The 19,810-nt window shown below is 37.5% G+C and overlaps 1 protein-coding gene and 1 long non-coding RNA gene across 3 annotated transcripts in view; both read left to right on the top strand.

Moving 5' to 3' along the window:
• The window catches only part of SLC35F3 (solute carrier family 35 member F3), a 321,601-nt gene that overhangs the window by 91,829 nt on the left and 209,962 nt on the right, over nucleotides 1–19,810 (top strand). The window lies entirely within an intron of this gene.
• Nucleotides 7,609–15,806, top strand: LOC309635972. The gene is made up of 2 exons (XR_014249131.1): nucleotides 7,609–14,686; nucleotides 15,020–15,806. It is a non-coding gene; the product is annotated as an uncharacterized lncRNA (long non-coding RNA).

The raw sequence follows: 19,810 nt of genomic DNA, 5'->3' as shown, positions 1-19,810 counted from the left end.
TGTAGGGATTCCTGAGGCCACGTGGGTAAGCTCTTGCATGCCATTCTATCTCCTGCAGAGGTTTGGAAAACCAGTTTTGAAGAAGTAGTTACTTTATTGTTACCTTAGGGGATTTCATCCTGTTGTAGTGTTAACCATTCTGACCAATTTTTTAAATGTTTTTGGTTCCTATTCATTATTTATTGGCTTTCAGAGATTTCCTGTTCCTCTGTAGTTATTTATTTACCCTTGGGTGAATTCTCTAGTATATTTCCATTCCCATTGTAACAAAGTGCTCTCTTTGTACTTAGAAATCTAGCTAAATCCATGGGCAGAAGCAGGCTGTTACTATAACCTTGTTCTTCCTGATGTCAGCAGTCAAATATTCTGGCAGTAGAATACCTTTCCCTTTCTTTTTTCCCCTCCCTTCCTTCCTTTTCTCTTTTAGATTGTGCTTTATCTGTATTCTAAACTGGCAGTAGGGGGATTAGCTTGCTAGAAGTTTGCTTGAATTCAGACTACTCTTTAGAAGTTCGTTCTTTCTCTTTTAGTAACACCCAGGAACATTAGGTTGTAGAAGATTCTAATTAGCAGGAATTCTTTTGGTGCTACATAATTTTTTTTATTGTGAGTTATTTTCTTTCTTCTGAAGAAAGAAAGAGCCCAAGATCGTAGGCTGGGAAATGGCTTCGAAAGTTGAGCACAGGTCTCTAACCTTCCCTGAACCCTGAAAATTCACCACACTGTTCCCAGGCTTGTCCTGCTGAATAAAAGCATTTCATAGTTCACTCCTCACAGGTACCATTTAGCACATGGCCCCAGAGTATTCAGTTGCTGCTTCAGGATCCTAGGAATGCAAGCTTGATGCAGTAAATGAGCAGCTCGTTCTCAGAAAGCCTCATAAAGGCATAGCTATGGAGAATTTAGATTTTGGAAAGACCCCCTATCCATCCTTTCCTTTTGTAGCAAGGAAGTTGAGGCTCTGGTTGCCCGTGGGATACATCAGGCCACCTGGCCTGCAAGGCAGAATGGGTCGTGTACACAGGTCTTCTGATGCCAAGACAGAGCTTGTGACCCTACAAGATACTGCCCCATCCACAGTATCCGCAGGACTTTGAACATTAAGATCACCTCTGAGGCTGGCAAATCACCCTAAGTTGGTGCTCTGATAAGATGTGTTCTGGTACTGGGCAGTAATGTAAGGAAGCAGACAGCAAGGGTGAAGGAAGGGATTCTGCTGTTGGATTCTAAAATAGGCTTCTTGCCTTCTAGATGGTCGTACCCACCATCACTCATGCAAAATCTTTAATCCCACATATTATCCTTTATTTGAAATGAAAAAGTAGAAAAGCTTCCCAAGGGCTCTCTACATTTTGAAATAGTTTTATCTGCCCACTGGATTTATTGAGTGACTAGTTATTGCCTCATTGTTCATCCATCAAAGCCATACATAACTCTGTTTAACAACTGTTGACCAGTGTGATATCCAGGGCTGCCACCCAGAGTGTTATAACCTGGCCAGATGCAGACACTTAATGATGTAATTAGGCTATGCTGTCTGCCAGGTTGTTGAAACTACGGGAAAGAGCTTGAGGACTCTCATGCTGCCTTTGGGAATCTGTCAGGTCTGGAACCACCTGTTGGTCACCACCGGCCTTGCTCTTTCATACACCATTCAGACTTTTATTCTTGGTTAAGTGTCATTTTCTCAAACTTTTATCTACCAGAAAAATTAAAAAAGAAAGATGTTGCTGGTGACATGTAGTGTGATTAGCCTGAGATTTATACTGTCCTAAGAGTATGTTTTATGCCCAGCTTACCTCCCGTAATACAGCACCCTGGATTGATTCTTACATTAAGCAAATTCGTTAGTTCCTAGCTCAGGCATTTCTGGGAACTGCTTCTAGGGATGACATTGTTCACTAGTCTCAACAAGGTCCATGAAGAACATCAAAATATTTTGCGCACAAGACATTTAGTTAGGCATTTATGAATGCATTTGCCAAAAGAAATATCTAGTGGTAGGGCCTTTCTGAGTCTGACTCTTTTCTTAGAAGCTGAAAACACAGTCTGTGCCCAAAGGCAGCTCAGCCAGTGGAAGAGTCAAACAAATGGACTTCAGTACAATGTAGTGCAAAAGGGGCTCGTGTGACAGCAGAGCAGGACCCAACCCTCTACCTTGGAGGGAAGGCAGAGAGGTTTCCCTGTTAAAAGAGGTACCTGCACTGAGCCTTGAAGATAATGAAGACTTATTTCGCAGGGAAGAGGGATGGAGGAGGAGTAGGGGTTCCGAGAGAGGCGACCCGCGAAGGAAGCACGGAGGTAGAAGACCACTGGGTAGGCTCAGTGCACGCATCTTCATTTCCAATACCCTTCTCCAGTAAGAGGAACCAAGACTCCCTGGAGACATGCTGGTTTTAGGGCTGGGGCAGCAATATGCAGATGAGCCTGGAATGTCTTGTCACGCTAAGAACACAGGGCTTCCCTGGTGGCGCAGTGGTTGAGAGTCTGCCTGCCGATGCGGGGGACACGGGTTCGAGCCCTGGTCTGGGAGGATCCCACATGCCGCGGAGCGACTGGGCCCGTGAGCCACAATTACTGAGCCTGCGCGTCTGGAGCTTGTGCTCCGCAGCAAGAGAGGCCGCGGTACTGAGAGGCCCGCGCACCGCGATGAAGAGCGGCCCCCACTTGCCGCAACTAGAGAAAGCCCTCGCACAGAAACGAAGACCCAACACAGCCATAAACAAACAAACAAACAAACAAACAAACAAATAAATAAATAAATAAATAAGAACATGAACTAAGGATGTGCTTAACAAAATGATGGGGGTATGGCTTAGGGGCACAGGAACCCATGGAAAGAGCTTCCAGTGGACAAAGTTGCAACAAGTGAACAACGAAATAAACAAAGCAGTATTTGATTATAACACAAAGTATAAAATAAATATGCACGAATTCATACTGATATAAATAAACAGTTGAATAAATTAATAAATGAGGGAGAAGGCAAATCTCCCTTGGAGAAGAATTCCAAATAATTTTTGTAGACACTCTGCCTTAAGGAGGTGTCTTAGTGATATCCATAGTGATGTCCTTCTAAAGAGGAGAGTTAAGGAGGAGGGGAGAGTGGAGTAGTAACTTTACAGTAGAGAAACCGGACAAACACGACCTTAGCCAAGTGATCAGGGTCAGTATCACAGTAAGTCATGTTGGTAGCATGTACCCTTGATAAGATGTGATGAGAAGGGCACTTTATCTCTGTGGTCTTCCTTCCCAAAACCCATAACCCCAGTCTAATCATGAGAAAAACATCAGACAGATCCCAACTGAGAGACACTTTACGTTAACACCTGGCCAAGTACATCTTAAGATCATCAAAACCTAGGAAAGCCTGAGAAACTATTACAGCCAAGAGGTGTCTAAGGAGACATGAAAACTAATTGTACTCTGGGCTCTGGATGGGATCCTGAAGCAGAAAAAGGACATTAGGTAAAACGAAGGAAACCTGAATAATGTATGGATGTTAGTCAATAATATATCAATATTGATTCATTAATTGTGATAAATGTATCAAAGTAATGTAAGATGTTAATAATTGGAGAAACTATGTGATGCCTATATGCAGATATACAGATATATCTGTAGTATCTTTTCACCTTTTCTGTAAATTAAAACTATTCTAAAGTAAAAAGTTAATTTTTAAAAAAAGAAGCATGGAATATTTGAGTAATGCAGATCGTTCGATTTAACTGGAGCAGAGAGGGTGAGGTAGGAAGTGGTGCAGGAGGGTGCTGAGAACAAGAACGGGCCCAGGTCACAGAGGACCTTTTTTTTTTTTTTTTTTACATCTTTATTGGAGTATAATTGCTTTACAGTGTTGTGTTAGTTTCTGCTGTACAACAAAGTGAATCAGCTATATATATACATATATCCCCATATCCCTTCCCTCTTGCATCTCCCTCCCTATCCCACCCCTCTAGGTGGTCACAAAGCATTGAGCTGATCTCCCTGTGCTATGCAGCTGCTTCCCACTAGCTATCTATTTTACATTTGGTAGTGTATATATGTCAGTGCTACTGTCTCACCTCATCCCAGCTTCCCCGCCCCCCCCCCCCCCGCCCGTGTCCTCAAGTCCTTTCTCTGCGTCTGCATCTTTATTCCTGTCCTGCCACTAGGTTCATCAGAACCATTTTTCAGAGGGCCTTTTACATACCACGTTCAGGGCATCAGGTCTTGTCTAGTATAGACCATGGGGAGTCATGGGAAGGCTCTAACCAGAGCTGTGACATGATTAGTTTTGTGTTTCAGTCCATCTGGTGGTGATGTAGAGAAGGGAGGATAGAGTGTTAGGGCAGCCATAGGTAGACCAGAAGGCTGTTTTCTCACCTAAGCAAGAAAAAGTGAGGGCTGGAACTAACGTGGTCACAGATGATGGAGAGGAAGGAACACGTCTGAGAGATATTTAAGAAATACAGTTGGTAAAACTTGCTGACCAGTTCTTTGGATGAAGAGAAGGAAATTTTGTTTGTTTGTTCATTTATTCACTCATTTAACAAAATTTTATTGGGAACCTACCATGTTTTAGCACTAGGTATTTAGCGGGAAAGAAAAAAGCTAATGTTCCCACACTCAGAGCTTGCATTCTAAGGAGAAGAGACAAATAATAAAAGAATAAGCTAGTATAAAAGCAAGATAATTTCGGATGGTGAAAGCAAGCAGGTTGATTAGCAAGCATCATCAGGTAGCAGGTGGGAAGGAGAAAGTGCCTGCAGGTACCCATGGGAAAGTACCACAACTTCTGTAATAAATAACCCCAAATTCTCAATGGCTTACTGCATTAAAGGTTGGTTTCTTACTCTTATCAATGTCTGATGTGAATCCAGTGGGTCTACCTGGTCTTTCTCCTCCATGTTCTTTAGGGATCCATGCTTCTTCCATCTTGAACTGAAGACCTTTGGCACATGGTCTCCACGGAAGGGAAAGAAGAATATTTTTCCCGACCTTGAAATGGCATACATCCCTGTCACCTAATTTCACTGGCCAGAATCCAGTAACATGCTCCCAGCTTAACTGCAAAGGAGACTGAAGGTGCAATGTAATCTTGCTTGTCCAGGAAGAGAAAATGAGATTTGAAAGCATACATTGAGCTATCCATCCCGTCTGTCTGTCTATCTATCTATCTATCTATCTATCTATCTATCTATCTATCTATCTATCTATCATCTGTCTACACACACACACACACACACACACACACAGCAGATTTAAATGACAGTAGCAAAACTGTAGCATGTTTTACAGTTATTCTTGTAAATGCTCTTCTAGTCCTGTGCCCATTTTATAGCAGAAGTTTTGTTTGCAAACCAAAGCAGCATTACAGCTTACCTGAAGGTGAATGAGGTTATATTCTGTTACAACTAAATGATTCCGGTGAAGCCTCAGTTTCCAGTATAAGTACATCGTACCCAGCACAGTGCAAAAACATACAGGTGTTCAGTAATCATATTGATGAGTAGATCCTTGGATGGGATGATGAGTAGACAGAACAAAGCAGAAATCTTTTTATTTTATTTTTTTGCTTTGGAGGAGTTAAAGGACTTTCTCTGCAATGAGTGTTGTTAATACAGAGTTCTCTCAAATGGCCTATCTTTAATCAGTTTCCCTTCACTTGTGACAAGAATTGGATTCAGTGCACCTGTGCCTTTAACACTTTTATTTTGCCTGGCTCCTTAGAGTAGATTGAATACTATACCCCCAAACTCATGTCTACTTGGAATCTCAGAATGTGATCTTATTTGGAAATACCATCTCTGCAGATATAGTTAATTAAGGATCTTGAGATGAGATCATCCTGGATTTAGTGTGGACCGTATGTCCAATGACTACTAGTGTCCTTACAGGAAAAGAGGACACAGAGAAAAAGGTCAGAGGACAAAGGAGGCAGAGATTGAAGTGATGCAGCTATAAGCCAAGGAATGCTGGCAACAATAGAAGCTCAGAGAGGGTGGAACAGATTCTCCCTCAGACCCTCGAGAAGGAATCAACCTTGCTGACACCTGGATTTTGGACTTTTCACCTCCTGAACTTAAGAGAATAATTTCTGTTATTTTAAGCTACCTAATTAGTGGTAATTTGTCTTGACAGTCCTAGGAAACTGATACACCCCTTGATCACCCACTGAATGTTCCTTTTTCCTCAAAAAGTATTTACTTATGATTCCATATGTAGAAATTCTTTTCTTCATTTTTTCATCTAACCTGGGCCCAGCATAGGCATGGTCCTTTCAACTTTGCCCAAATAAAGCCTTTGTCTCCACCTTTTTGGGAGACTTCGGTGAAACTGCCTTCCCTTAGTTTATCTCATACCCTGGAAGTCGTTCTTTAGATGCTCCATATTAAAGACAAAGCAAAACCTCCTAGACCCTTCCTTGGTCACTGCTTCTCATGATGCATGGGAAGGGGTGCTGGTCAGTGCCCTCTGGGCTCAAGCCATCATCTTTACGGACATGTGTGTCCACCTTGACTGCTTTGGTCCAGCCCGTGAATATAGAGCCAGGCCAATTCCTGCCTGGTAAATTCCCCTCTCTCACTGCCAGACTCCAGGGATTCTGCTTATATCCAGCAAACAGCTGTTAGACTGACAGAGTCAGAGGAAATGGTACGTAATAAAAAGCACAGTAAATAGTCCACTTGGACCTCCGATCTGGATCAAGTCATTTATATCAAAATTAATATTTGATTTAGCATGGTTGTAAGAGAACACTGAAAGAGACCATGTCATGGTTAACACACTGGTGACAATTTTGTATTATTTCATGAACTTAATTGCATCTCTAAAGAGAGGCTTCTATAGTTACAAGATAAAAAAAGAAATCTACCTGTGATAATAGTCTTTAAGGTAAAAAAGGTTGGTAGCTACTGATGTAAAAAGAACCTAAGGAATAAAAAACCAAAAACAATGTGACAGCCATAATCAGTTTCTTCCCCAGGAGAAAACAAAAATAATTATGTGTCTTTTTTGATACATTGCTGATTTTAAAATAATCCCCTATTGTATGAGCAACACATGCATTACGAAATATATGGAAATGAAAGAAAAGAAAATTTATCCATAATCCCAACATTCTAATACAATTGTTTTTTTAATTTGACTTCATTTCCTTCCAGATTTTATTCTCATCTCTATGTTTTGCATAGTTCACATAATTTTTTCCTTTTTTTCTTATTTACTTTGTTGGGATGATTCTATTTTTATGAAAGTGCAGTGGGTGTACATCGTAACAGATGAAATGTTACAAAAGAGCCGCTGTGAAGAGCTGGCATCTTCCACTTTGCTCGCCCACCTCTAGTCTCAAGCCGGATTGGAAACTTCTTAACTATTTTGGTTATTAGTATTTCTGGTAATTACTTCCATCCGTCTAAATAATATGCTTACAACTGTATCTATTTTTATTCTGAACTATTTAAAATACAAAAGGTACAAAAAACAATGTAACCACCATCCAGCTTTGTTGAATTCTGTGTTGCTATACCTTGCTTCAGTTTTTTAAGAAAAAAAATGTTGCAGATTTGTACTCCCCCGCCCAGACCCCATCATTCTGTCTCTTCCTCCCCTCCAGGGAGTAACCGGAACCTTGAACTTGATAGTCATCTTTCCCACGTGTGCTTTTATACTAGCAGTGCTCAAACATTTTGGTCTCAGAATGCTTTTGCATTCTTGAAATTTAGTGAGGACCCCAATATATTTTTCTTTATGTGGAATGTCACTCTCCAGATTTACAGCATTTGAAACAAAGACTGAGAAGTTTTAGAAATATTTATTAATTTATTTAAAATGGTAAACTCATTACACATTAGTGTAATTAACATTTTAATGAAAAATAGCTCCATTTTCCAAAGTAAAGGAAAAGTGACATTGTTTTATATTTTGCAAATTTCTTTATGTCTGGCTTAATAAAAGGCTACTGGATCTGATATCTATTTCTACATTCAGTTATTGTGGTGTCACATGTCGTGTGCCTCTAGAAAACTCTGTTGTACCTTCATGATGGAATAAGATTGAAAAGAATCTCAGTATTATTATGAAAATAGTTTTGACATCACAGAATCCCTTGTAAAGGTCTCAGAGACCCTTTGAGAACCACTGTTTTGTGTCATCAGTAGATAAATATAACCACAAACTGTATAAAATTATTTTGTTGGTTTTCAGACTTTATGTAGTTTGTGCTATTGTCTGCATATCATCATGACATTTGCTCTATTCTGCTTTCAACATTGTTTTTTAATATTTATGAACTTGCAACTCTAATTTGTTCTAACAATTGTATAGTACATAAGTCTATGAATATATCATACTTTTCCTAGTCTTGTTGGTAGCTATTTGGAATGTTTTTAGTGTTTTCCCTGTTAGCAAGAAAGTTGCAATGAATATTCTTGTCCTTGTCTTTTTGTGAGATTTTGTATCAGAGGGAGCTAGATGGGGAATTGTCCTGCTGAAAGGACTATGTACCTTTGACTTTTCTAGATAATTGCCAAATTGTTCTCCAAAGTAGCCACACAGATTTACACACCTACTGGATGTATGAGAGTTCCTTCTGTTCTACAAGATTGACACTTGCTGTCATCAGATTTTCAATTTTCGACCAGTTTGATGGATATACATTTATATTTCATTATTATTTTAATTTGCATTTCTTGGATTCTTAACACTTTTCTCTTTCCTCATCTCTGCATTTCCTGTACATTTCCTTTGCCTGTTTTTGTCAATTGAGTTTTTTTTTATCATTTTCCTATGAATTTGTCAGAGCTCTTCATAAATTCTAATTCCTAATTCTTTGCTGGCTATATGGATGGTAAATATCATATGTTTTATTTTTACTTTTTTATTTTATTTTATCTTTTTATTTCTTTGGCCACACCGTGCAATGTGGGATCTTAGTTCCCTGACCAGGGGTCGAACTCGCACCCCCTGCCTTGGAAGGCGGAGTCTTAACCACTGGACCGCCAGGGAAGTCCCTACTTTTTAATTTTTTTTCAACAATTTTTTATTTAAGTGTAATTAATTTACAATGTTATGTTAGCTTCAGGTGTACAGCAAAGTGATTCAGTTTTATATATATATATACACACACATATATTCATATATATGTGTATATATATATATATATGTGTATATATATACATATATTCTTTTTCAGATTCTTTTCCATTATAGGTTATTACAAGACATTGAATATAGTTCCCTGTGCTATACAGTAGGTCCTTGTTTTTTATCTATTTTATACATAGTAGTGTGTATATGTTAATCCCAAACTCCTAAATTATCACTCTACCCCTCCCCGCCTCCACTATCTCCTATGGTAACCATAAGTTTTTTTTCTATGTCTGAAAGTCTATTTCTGTAAAGGTCATTTATATCATTTTTTTAGATCCCACATATAAGTGATATCACATGGTATTTGTCTTTCTGTCTGACTCACTTCACTTAGTATAATCATCTGTAGGTCCATCCATGTTGCTGCCAATGGCATTATTTCATTCTTTTTTATGACCGAGTGGTATTCCATTGTGTATATATACCACATCTTTATCCATTCATCTGTCAAAATATCATCTGTTTTTATAAATGAAACGTTTATTTATTTGAGAAGCATATGGAGATTAAGAACATAGACTCTGGAGCCAGACTGGTTCGAATCCTGATATATAATTCTTTGTATATTCTGAATACTAGTAAATCCTTTGTCAGTTTTCTACAATGCAAAATCTTTACTCATGAGTGACCTTCGACCAGTCACTTAACCTTCTTTGTGCTTCAGAGTCACTATGAGATTTCAGCAGTCCACATATGTAAAGCATGTAAATAGCGCCTGGCTGGTTAGGAAGCACTTTGTGTGTGTTTGCGGTTATTACAGATGGTTGAAGTGCTTACTGATGGATAGATGAATGAGGGGATCTCATTCCCCTCTCCCTCTCCAGTGGTAACCAACATGCAGAAAGGTATATAACCTCGGTTTATGTTTTCCTATATTTACCTTCGAGGTATACCTTTATAAACAATAAAGCTTGCATAAATAGAATCAGATTTTATTTATCATTCTACAACTTGTGTTTTTTAATCAACATTTTAATGTATTTCAAATCTTCTAATAATAGCTGATGTCTATTTAGGGTTCACTCTATGCTTGTTCCTCGGCTAAGTGATTTTGATACATTAACTCATCTAATATCACAAAGGTTCTCTGAAGTAGATACTATTATTATCCTTGTTTCACAAGTGAAGAAACTGGAGAACAGAGAGCTTAAGTAACTTACCTAAGATCACACAGCTATTAAGTGCAAGAGCTGGGATTCCCAACCAGGCAGTACAGCTACAAACTTGCACTCGTGACCACTAGCTCTATGCCTAGAACAACCTACAGAGAAGAGTAGACAACAGCAGAATAAATCTACAGGACTGCACCACCCAGCTTACTTAACACCTACCATTGTGCCATTTTCATTTTTTTTTTAAGTAATAGAGCATTAAAGATAGAATTGAGACCTTCCTACAACTTTAGAGACAATCGCTATGGCAAGTTGAGTGTTTATCATTTTTATGCATAGTTTTATGCATAGTTTTATGCTTTACAACATATCTGTAGATGTATAAAAATTATATACCATCATTAGGTATGTTTTCAAAATGTATATAAGAACTGTATGTAAGAATGCAGCCACCTACTTGTTTAACATTATTTATTATATTTATTTATGTTGACACATAGATATGTTTTTATCTGCTACATGGTATTCTATTCCATTGCAGCTGAATAATGCTTTATCTTTTTCCTGTTGGTAGACATTTAAGCTATTTCCAGTATTGTGCTACTCAAAACAGCACTGCAGAAAACATTGGTGTATTTTTTGTTGTTGTTGTTGTTTTTGTTTGTTTGTTTGTTTTGTACACGTGTAAAAGTTGCTCCAGGGTGTGTACCACAAAGTGAGATTCTGAGGTCAGAAGTTAGGAGCATATTCAGCTTTAAAAATGTATTCCCAGTGACCAATATCTTACTATCTAATTATCAAGCTAGATAATATCTAACAATTAATATCTCCAAAGTGTTTATACCTATCTGAGTTTACACTGGAAATGTGTAAAAGGAGTATAAGGAATATAGAGGATTATTCTGTATCCTTACTAATATTTGGTATTGAAGACTGGATATTTTGCCAATTTGATGCTTATGAAATAGATGGTATTTTATAGTTTTAATTAGCAATTCCTTCCTTACTAGTGAGGGTGACTGTATTTTCATATGCTTATTGGCCATTTGGATGTCCTCTTTGGCAAATTTCTGTGTTTACTTTTCAATTAAGTTGTCTTTTCTGTATTGATTTGTAATTCTTTATATAGTCTGGATAAGTTCTTTGTCAATTTTCTGCATTGCAAAATAATTTTTTGTATTGTGAGGTTTTGTGGGTTTTATTTGTACTTTGTTTATAGGGTCTTTTTTGTTTGTATACGTTCACATTTATGAATACTTTTCATTTGTGGTTTATCAATACATGTTTCTTGTCTAAGAAATACTTCTGTCCCCTGAGATTATAAAAATATGCTTCTACGTATTTTGAAAATGTTAAGCACTTCTTTGGCCATGAACTGAATCATAATGTTGTTATTGCTGCAATAGATTTTTCTCTTTATTTATTCTCAGATTTTAGCATCAGTGTGTACAAAGAGCTAGAAAGGCATGGTTGTACTTGCAGGTCAGAATGTAAATGTCACTAGAATTGACATGTTAATAGTACAAGTGTGGTCTGACAGAGGGGTTGGGAAAGAGGGAGCAAAGGATGGGGGCTTGAATGTCCTCATCCTACATGGTAGGAATCCGATAGGTATATGCTACAGATGAGACGTTCTCTCGACTAGATACAACTGAAGATGATTAGTAATATGAAGGTAGTACTGACGAATTCACCTGAAAAGCAACAAAAAGAGAAAAAACAATTTTTTAAAAGCTAGAAATAGTAGTTAAAAGGCAAGGAAAACAGATAAAGGAGAAAATTCACCATTCAATTATAACAGAAGTTCCAGAAGAATAGAATAAAGGGAATAACAGAGGAACAATATTTAAAGAGAAAATAGCTGAGAGTTGTTCAGAGTTGAAGACAGAGGAGTTCTCAGATTGGAAGTGCACCCTAAATAGTCAACAGACCCACTTGGAGACCGATCAAAGCAAAGCTGCAGAGGATCAGGTCTCATTTTTCTTGTCTAAAAATATATATTTTTAAATTTTACATTAACAGATATTTGGATATAGAATTTAGGTTAGAAAATAATTTTTCTTCAGACTTTGAAGGAATTTGTCCATTTTTCATCTGTCATTCAGTACTGTAGATTCCAGGATGATATTTCTCCTTCTGAAGTGACTTTTTTTTTTTTTTTTAATCTCTGTGGCAGCTTTTTAGGATCTTTCTCCTGACATTTATAAGGTTACGTTGACTTACAGGTTTTGTCTTTTGAGTTTTGTTTTGTTTATTTCTTTGAATTCTTTGTGCTAGGATTTCAGCGAGCCTGTTACTCTGAAAGACTGTGTACTTTAGCTCTGGGGAAAATGTTCTTCTTTTTTTCTTTCTTCCCTCTATTTCTTCAGTTCTTTCACTCTCTGACCCCTATTAGTTCAAAATTGGGTCTCCTGAATTGATTCATGTATCTCTTTTATTATTATTTTTTTTATGTTTTCTTTCCCCTTGTGTTTTGCTCAAGACTCTAAGTATTAATTTATTCTCCACTTTATTGATTCATTTTATTTATTTTTAAAACTTTTTTATTCATTCTCTTTTATTATACTATATTCTTATTTAACAGATATACAATATTTATGAATCCCCAGTTTATTAAATCTCTTCAGGCACACTGATCACAATTAATTTTTAAAATTTTCTTCTGTTTCTTGAAACATCTGGTTTTTTTTAACAGTTTTTTGAAATATAATTCACATATACAATTTGCCATTCAAAGTGTACAATGCAGTAGTTTTTAGTACATTCACAGATATATGCAACCATCACTACAGTCCATTTTAGAACATTTTCATGACCTCAGAAAGAACACTGCACCCTTTAGCCTTACCCTCTTCCCCACTCTATCTACCAGCACTAAGCAACCACTAATCTATTTTCTGTCTCTATAGATTTGACTCTTGTGGAAGTTTCATTTAAATGGAATCAAGTAATAAGTGATGTTTTATGAGTGACTTCTTTCACTTAGCATAATGTTTTCAAGTTTCATCCAATTTATGTTTTTTCTTTTGCTTCTCATGCTTTTGGTGTCAAATCTAAGAATCCTTTGCCAAATTCAGAGTCATGAAGATTTATTCCTATGTTTTCTTCTAAAAGTTTTATAGTTTTAGCTCTTATATTTTGGTCTTTGATCCATTTTGATTTAATATCATATATGGTGTGAGGTAAGGGTCCAGTGTCATCCTTTTTCACGTGGATATACAGTTATCCTGGTATCTTTTGTTGAAAAGACTGTTCTTTTTCTGTTGGATGGTTTTGGCACACTTGTTGAAAAGCAGTTAATCATAGATGTATGGGTTTATGTCTGTACTCCCAATTCTATTCCTTTTTTTTTTTTTTTGGCCACCCTGCGCGTCATGTGGGATCTTAGTTCCCCGACCAGGGATCGAACCAGTGCCCCCTGCATTGGAAGTACGGAGTCTTAACCACTGGACCGCCAGGGAAGTCCCATTGATTCTATTCCCTTGATTGATATGTTTATTGTAATGCCATTACCATGATGTCTTGGTGGTAGTTTCTTTGTAGTAACCTCTGAAATCAGGAAGTCTGACTTTTAAAATTTTGTTCTTCTTTTTGAAGATTATTTTGAGCATTTGGGTTCCTGCCGTTCAATCTGAATTTTATAATCAGTTTGTCAATATCTGTAAAGAGGTCAGCAGGGATTACTATAGGAATTACATTGAATACGTAGATCCATTTAGGGAATATTGCCATTTAATGATATTAAGATTTCTGATCCAGGAACATGGGATGTCTTTCTATTTAGATGTTCTTGAGTTTCTTTCAACAATGTTTTGTAGTTTTCAGAGTATAACTTTTGGATGTATTTTGTTAAATTTATTACTGAGTATTTTTTGTGCTATGGCAAAAGGATGTGTTTTCTTAATTTCATTTTCTGATTATTTATTACAAGTGCAAAAAAAGGTTTTTATGTATAGGGCTTATATCCTGCAAAACTGCTGAACTAATTTATTAGATCTAATCGTTTATTTTTAAGGACTTAATTTTTTTAGAGCAGTTTTAAGTTCCCAGCAAGAGTGAGAGTTAGGTTCAGGGATTTCCCATATAACCCCTGCCCCACCACCACACACACAGTCTCTCCCATTATTAACATCCCTCACCAGAATGGTGCCTTTGTTACAATTGATGAACCTATATTGGCAAATCATAATCACCCAAAGTCCATAGTTTATATTAGGGTTCACGCTTGGTGTTGTATGTTCTATGGGTTTGGACAAATGTATAAAGACATATATCCATCAATTATAATATTATATGGAATATTCTCACTGCCCTTAAAAAAAAAGTGGCTGTACTATTTTGTATTCCTTCCAGCAGTTACTGAGAGTTCCTGTTGTTCCGCATGCTCTCCACTCCTTGGTTTTGTCAGTGTTCCAGATTTTGGCAGTTCTAATAGGTGTGCAGTGGCATCTCATTGTTGTTTTTTTTTTTTTTTTAGACATTCACGTTCTTTTATTTATTTATTTATTTATTTTTATTTATGACTGTGTTGGGTCTTCGTTTCTGTGCGAGGGCTTTCTCTAGTTGTGGCAAGTGGGGACCACTCTTCATCGCGGTGCGCGGGCCTCTCACCATCGCGGCCTCTCTTGTTGCGGAGCACAGGCTCCAGACGCGCAGGCTCAGTAATTGTGGCTCACGGGCCCAGTTGCTCCGCGGCATGTGGGATCTTCCCAGACCAGGGCTCGAACCCGTGTCCCCTGCATTGGCAGGCAGATTCTCAACCACTGCGCCACCAGGGAAGCCCTCATTGTTGTTTTAATTTGCATTTCCCTGATGACATATGATGTGGAGCATCTTTTCATATGTTTCTTTGCCATCTGTATATCTTCTTCGGTGAGATGTCTGTCAACGTCTTTGACCCATTTTTTAATCATTTTTAAATCATTTTTGCTTGTTTTCTTATTGTGGAGTTTTAAGAGGTTTTTCTATATTTTGGATAACAGTCCTTTATCAGATATGTCGTTTGCAAATATTTTTCCTCAGTCCTTGGATTGTCTTCTAATTCTCTTGACATTGTCTTCAACAGAGAAATTTTAAATTTTAATGAAGTCCAGCTTATTGACTATATTTTTCGTGGATTGTGCCTTCGGTGGTGTAACTAAAAAGTCGTTGCCATAATCAAGTCGTGTAAGTTTTCTAGTATATTACCTTCTAGGAGTGTTATAGTTTTGCATTTTACATTTAGGTCTACGATTCATTTTGAGTTTATTTTTGTGAAGGATGTAGGGTCTGTGTCTAGATTCATTTTCTTGCATGTGGATGTCCAGTTGTTCCAGCACCGTTTGTTGAAAAACCTATCTTTGCTCCATTTTATTGCCTTTGCTCCTTTATAAAAAATTAGTGACAATATTTATGGGTCTATTTCTGGGCTCTCTATTCTGTTCCATTTATCCATTTATTCTTTTGTCAATACCATACTACCTTGATTACTGTAGCTTTATAGTATGTCTTGAAGTCAATTAGTGTCAGACCCCCAACTTTGTTTTTTTTCCTTCAGTATTGTGTTGGCTATACTGCCTCTTTTGCCTCTTTATAAAAACTTTAGAATCAGTTTGTGCATATCTACAAAATAATTTTGCTGTGATTTTGATTTGGATTGCATGAAAGCTATAGATATTGTTGGGAAGAATGACATGTTGACAATAATTGAGTCTTCTTAACCACGATCATGGAGTATCTCTCAATTTATTTATCTAAATTATCCATATTTTTTGGTGGATTTCTCAGGATTTTCTGTAGACAAGCTCAAATCATCTGTGAATAGAGATAGTTTTACCTCTTCCTTCCCCAGTATGGATGGCTTTTGTTTCTTTTTCTTACCTAATTGCCTTGGCTAAAACCTCCAGTGTGATGTTAACTAGAAGTGGTGAGAGTGATCTGTATCTGTGTCCTGTTTCTGATCATAGCAAGAAAGCATCCATTTTTTTCACCATTAAATATGATGTTAGCTATGGAATTTCATGGGTGCCTTTATGAGGATGATGAAGTTCCCTTGTATTTCTAGTTTACTGAGTGCTTTTATCATGAAAGAGTATTAGATTTTGTGAATTTTTTTTCACCTATTGAGATGATCATGTGGTTTTTGTTTTTTATTCCATCAATGTGGTATATTAATTACTTTTGATATTAAACTAACCTTGCATTCCCAGACTAAATCCCACTTAGCAATGGTATATAATGCTTTTTGTATATATTGCTGAATTTCATTTCCTAGTATTTTGTTGACTCTTTTGCACTCATTTTCACTAGAAGTATTTGTCTGTAGTTTTCTTGTGATGTATTTGTCCTGTTTTAGTATGAGGGGGTAATGCTGGCCTCATGGAATGAGTTGGGAAGTGTTCCTCCCCTTCTTTTTTGGGAAGAATTTGTGAATAATTATATTTAGGAGAATTCAGCAGTTAAGCTATTTGGGCCTGAGCTTTTCTTTTTGGATAGTTTTTAGGGTTTTTTTTGTTTGCTTTTACTTATTCAGTCTCTTTATTCATTATAGTTCTATTCAGATAGTCTATTTCTTCTTAAGTCAGTTTCAGTAGTTTTTGTCTTTCTAGGAATTTTTCCATTTCATCTAAGTTACCTAATTTATTGACATACAACTGTTCATAGTATATTTTATGATTTTTTTTCCTGTAAGTTTATTTGTAATGTGCCTTCTTTCATTTCTGATTCTACTAATTGAGTTTTCTCTCCTTTTCTTCTTGGACAATCTAGCTAAATGTTTGTCAGTTTTGTTGGCCTCTTCAAAGAAATAGCTTTTGGTTTCATTGATTTTTCTCTATCTTTTTTTGTTCTGTGTATCATTAAATTTTACTCTCATCTTTTTTATTCCCTTCCTTCTGCTTGTTTTAGGTTTAGTTTGTTCAGCTCTTCCCACTGTCTTATGGTGGAAGGTTAGGTTACTGATTTGATATCTGTCTTCTTCCTTAACAAAGGCATTTACAACTATAAACTTCCTTCTAGACACTGCTTTAGCTGTATCCTGTACAGTTTTGTAAGTTGCGTCTTACAAAATTGTCATTCATCTCAAAGTATTTTGTAATTTCCCTTTTGATTGCTTCTTTGACTTATGGTTATATAGTAGTGTTTTAACTTCCATTTATTTGTGAGTTTCCCCAATTCATTTTTTGTTATTGATTTCTGATTTATAATTTCATTCCATTGTGTTTAGAGAATGTACTTTGTATTGTTTCAATACTTTAAACTTTGTTAAGATTTATTTTATAGCCTAGCATGTGGTCTGTCCTGGAAATGTTCCATGTGTACTTGAGAAGAATGTGTATTGTGTTACTGTTGGACATCCTATAGATGTCTTAGGTGTAGCTGGTTTTCAGAGTTCAATTCTTCTGCTTCATTGTTTTCGTTTGCCTGGTTTTTGTATCTATTATTAAAAGTGGGGTATTGAGGTCTCCAACTATTATTGTTGAATTGTCTGTTTCTCCCTTCATTTCTTTCAGTGTCTCCATCATGTATTAATATTCCGGTGCTCTGTTGTTGGGTGGGACTTTTTACTGGGAAATTGTTGGGGTTTGGAGCTCCAAATGTTAGACTAAGAAGGGCTTTATTCAGAGGTTGGTTTAACATTCAACAGATCAAAAAAAAGTATCTTGTTTTAATTTTCATTTATTTATCAGGGATTTAGAAAGTTCTTCTAAGATCTTTTACAGCTATTATATTCCACGATTCGGTAAAGTCGTCATGATTCTGCTCCAAGATTATAAGTAAGTCCTACATGTTTTCCCCCAGCAGGTTGTGTCACATAACAAAACTGCAAATACTCCCCCAGGGACCCATGGCTCACCCTGACACACTTAATCACATGTAATATCTTTCTGTGTCATTGTGGTGCCGTGGCTAATTCTATTCATTTTACGTAATTAATTCCATAGGATTTTCATGTGTGCTCTTAAATCAAGTTAAAACATGAAAACTGTTTGACTTAACTGTCTTAAAATACCGTGTCCAAACAAATCCCAGGGTAAATCATGTATAGCTTAGGCATTGTGGTATCTGGGGACATGGATTATTTATTACCAAAGTTTCTTCTCCTCTTAGGGGATCCTGGTGCATTTATCCCTGACAGTTTGGGAAACAGACACTCAAAGCCAGAGTAGGATATTAGAAGATTCAGTATCAAAACACTGAAGTCTTTATTTTTGAAAAATTTTACTTTATTTTATTTTAGAATAACTTAGAAGACAATGAAAAACAATGCCAGTTGCCTCAAGTAACCTGAAAACAACAAAAACATGGAGTCATGTCTATGATGAGAGGAAGAATAGTAGCACACTTGGTGTGTGTCTTTGAAAGGGTTGATTAGACGATCCAAGGGCTCACAGTCGTGAGTGTGGCAAGGGAGAATGTGAAAGGGATATGAGATCTGCTGATAAAATGTGCTTCTTTTTAAAAGAAATAGGCTTCTGGTTTGACATTTACATTTTCAGGTCTCGGAAGATTCAGGACTTCAGGATGGAAAATTGGCTTTTATAGACATCTCCTTTCATTGTTGTTGTTTTAGAATAAGGATTATATATCGTAATATATAAGTCTACTGTGAGTGCTGTGAAGAAAATAGACCATGTCCTCCTTTGGTGGGTGTGTAAATTTAACATAAACGTTTAAGAACTCTAGGTATAACCTTTTGGGTTTTTTGGCTTGACCACACCTTAATGAGAGTCCGTTTCCTGCAGCTCTCCACGAACATAACTTTTTACTTCCAACATTGGCCATTTCTCTTGATGAATGAGAGCTTAGCTAAGTGTGCTCCTGTTTCAGAAAATCCAGTGAATGAAAACTTAAAATGAAAACAAATTAATACAGTCAAGAGTCACCATCTACGGGGTCCAGAAATTTCAGTGGCATAAGACGTGGGCTCACATTATTATGAGGTCAATGAAATGACTTAGGCGAGCCCAGCTCCTGCAGCAAGCCGTGATGGGCGGTCACGGGTCCTCTGAGGCCAGAGCCAAATCCATCCCAACCTGACTTCATCTCGGCGCCGACCTGGTGGCAATCTCCTGCTTTGCTTAAACATCAGTGGGAATGATTTGGGGGGTCCTGTATTGGGCTGGTTAAGGACTTAGAAAGAGAAACATTGTGAGTTGCCGGGACCATGGTTTTATCTCCAACTACCAGTTCCCCAGGCCTTTCCTCATCACTGCGGCTGTCAGGTAAGGTCCATCCTCTACCGCGGCTCCCATCTCACTGCTGTGGAGTCTCCAAGGCTTTCAGATCTTCCTCCCCGACTCCTGGGACAAGGGTGGGAAGTCTGCTCTCCCATCTCCAGCCCTGGGCCTCGCCAGCACACCTTCCACCCGGCTCAAGAGGGAGAACTCGTCCAGCTGAGGAGGAAGAAGGAAATGCCGGCCTCTTAAATGTGCTCTGAGCAGGAGTAAGTCTCATCCCTCGGTACTGGCCCATTCCCCTGTGCACGTGGTAACAAGATGATCAACACAGGCTGAGGAGGGCAAGAAAAAGTGGAATGCTGCTGGAGGAGGTATCTGCAGCTGAGGGATGTGTTTGCCAGATGCAAA

This window comes from Balaenoptera borealis, assembly GCF_965194805.1.
Source record: "Balaenoptera borealis genome assembly, chromosome: 10".
Taxonomy (NCBI): domain Eukaryota; kingdom Metazoa; phylum Chordata; class Mammalia; order Artiodactyla; family Balaenopteridae; genus Balaenoptera; species Balaenoptera borealis.
This window is presented reverse-complemented; position numbering and strand designations above follow the sequence as displayed.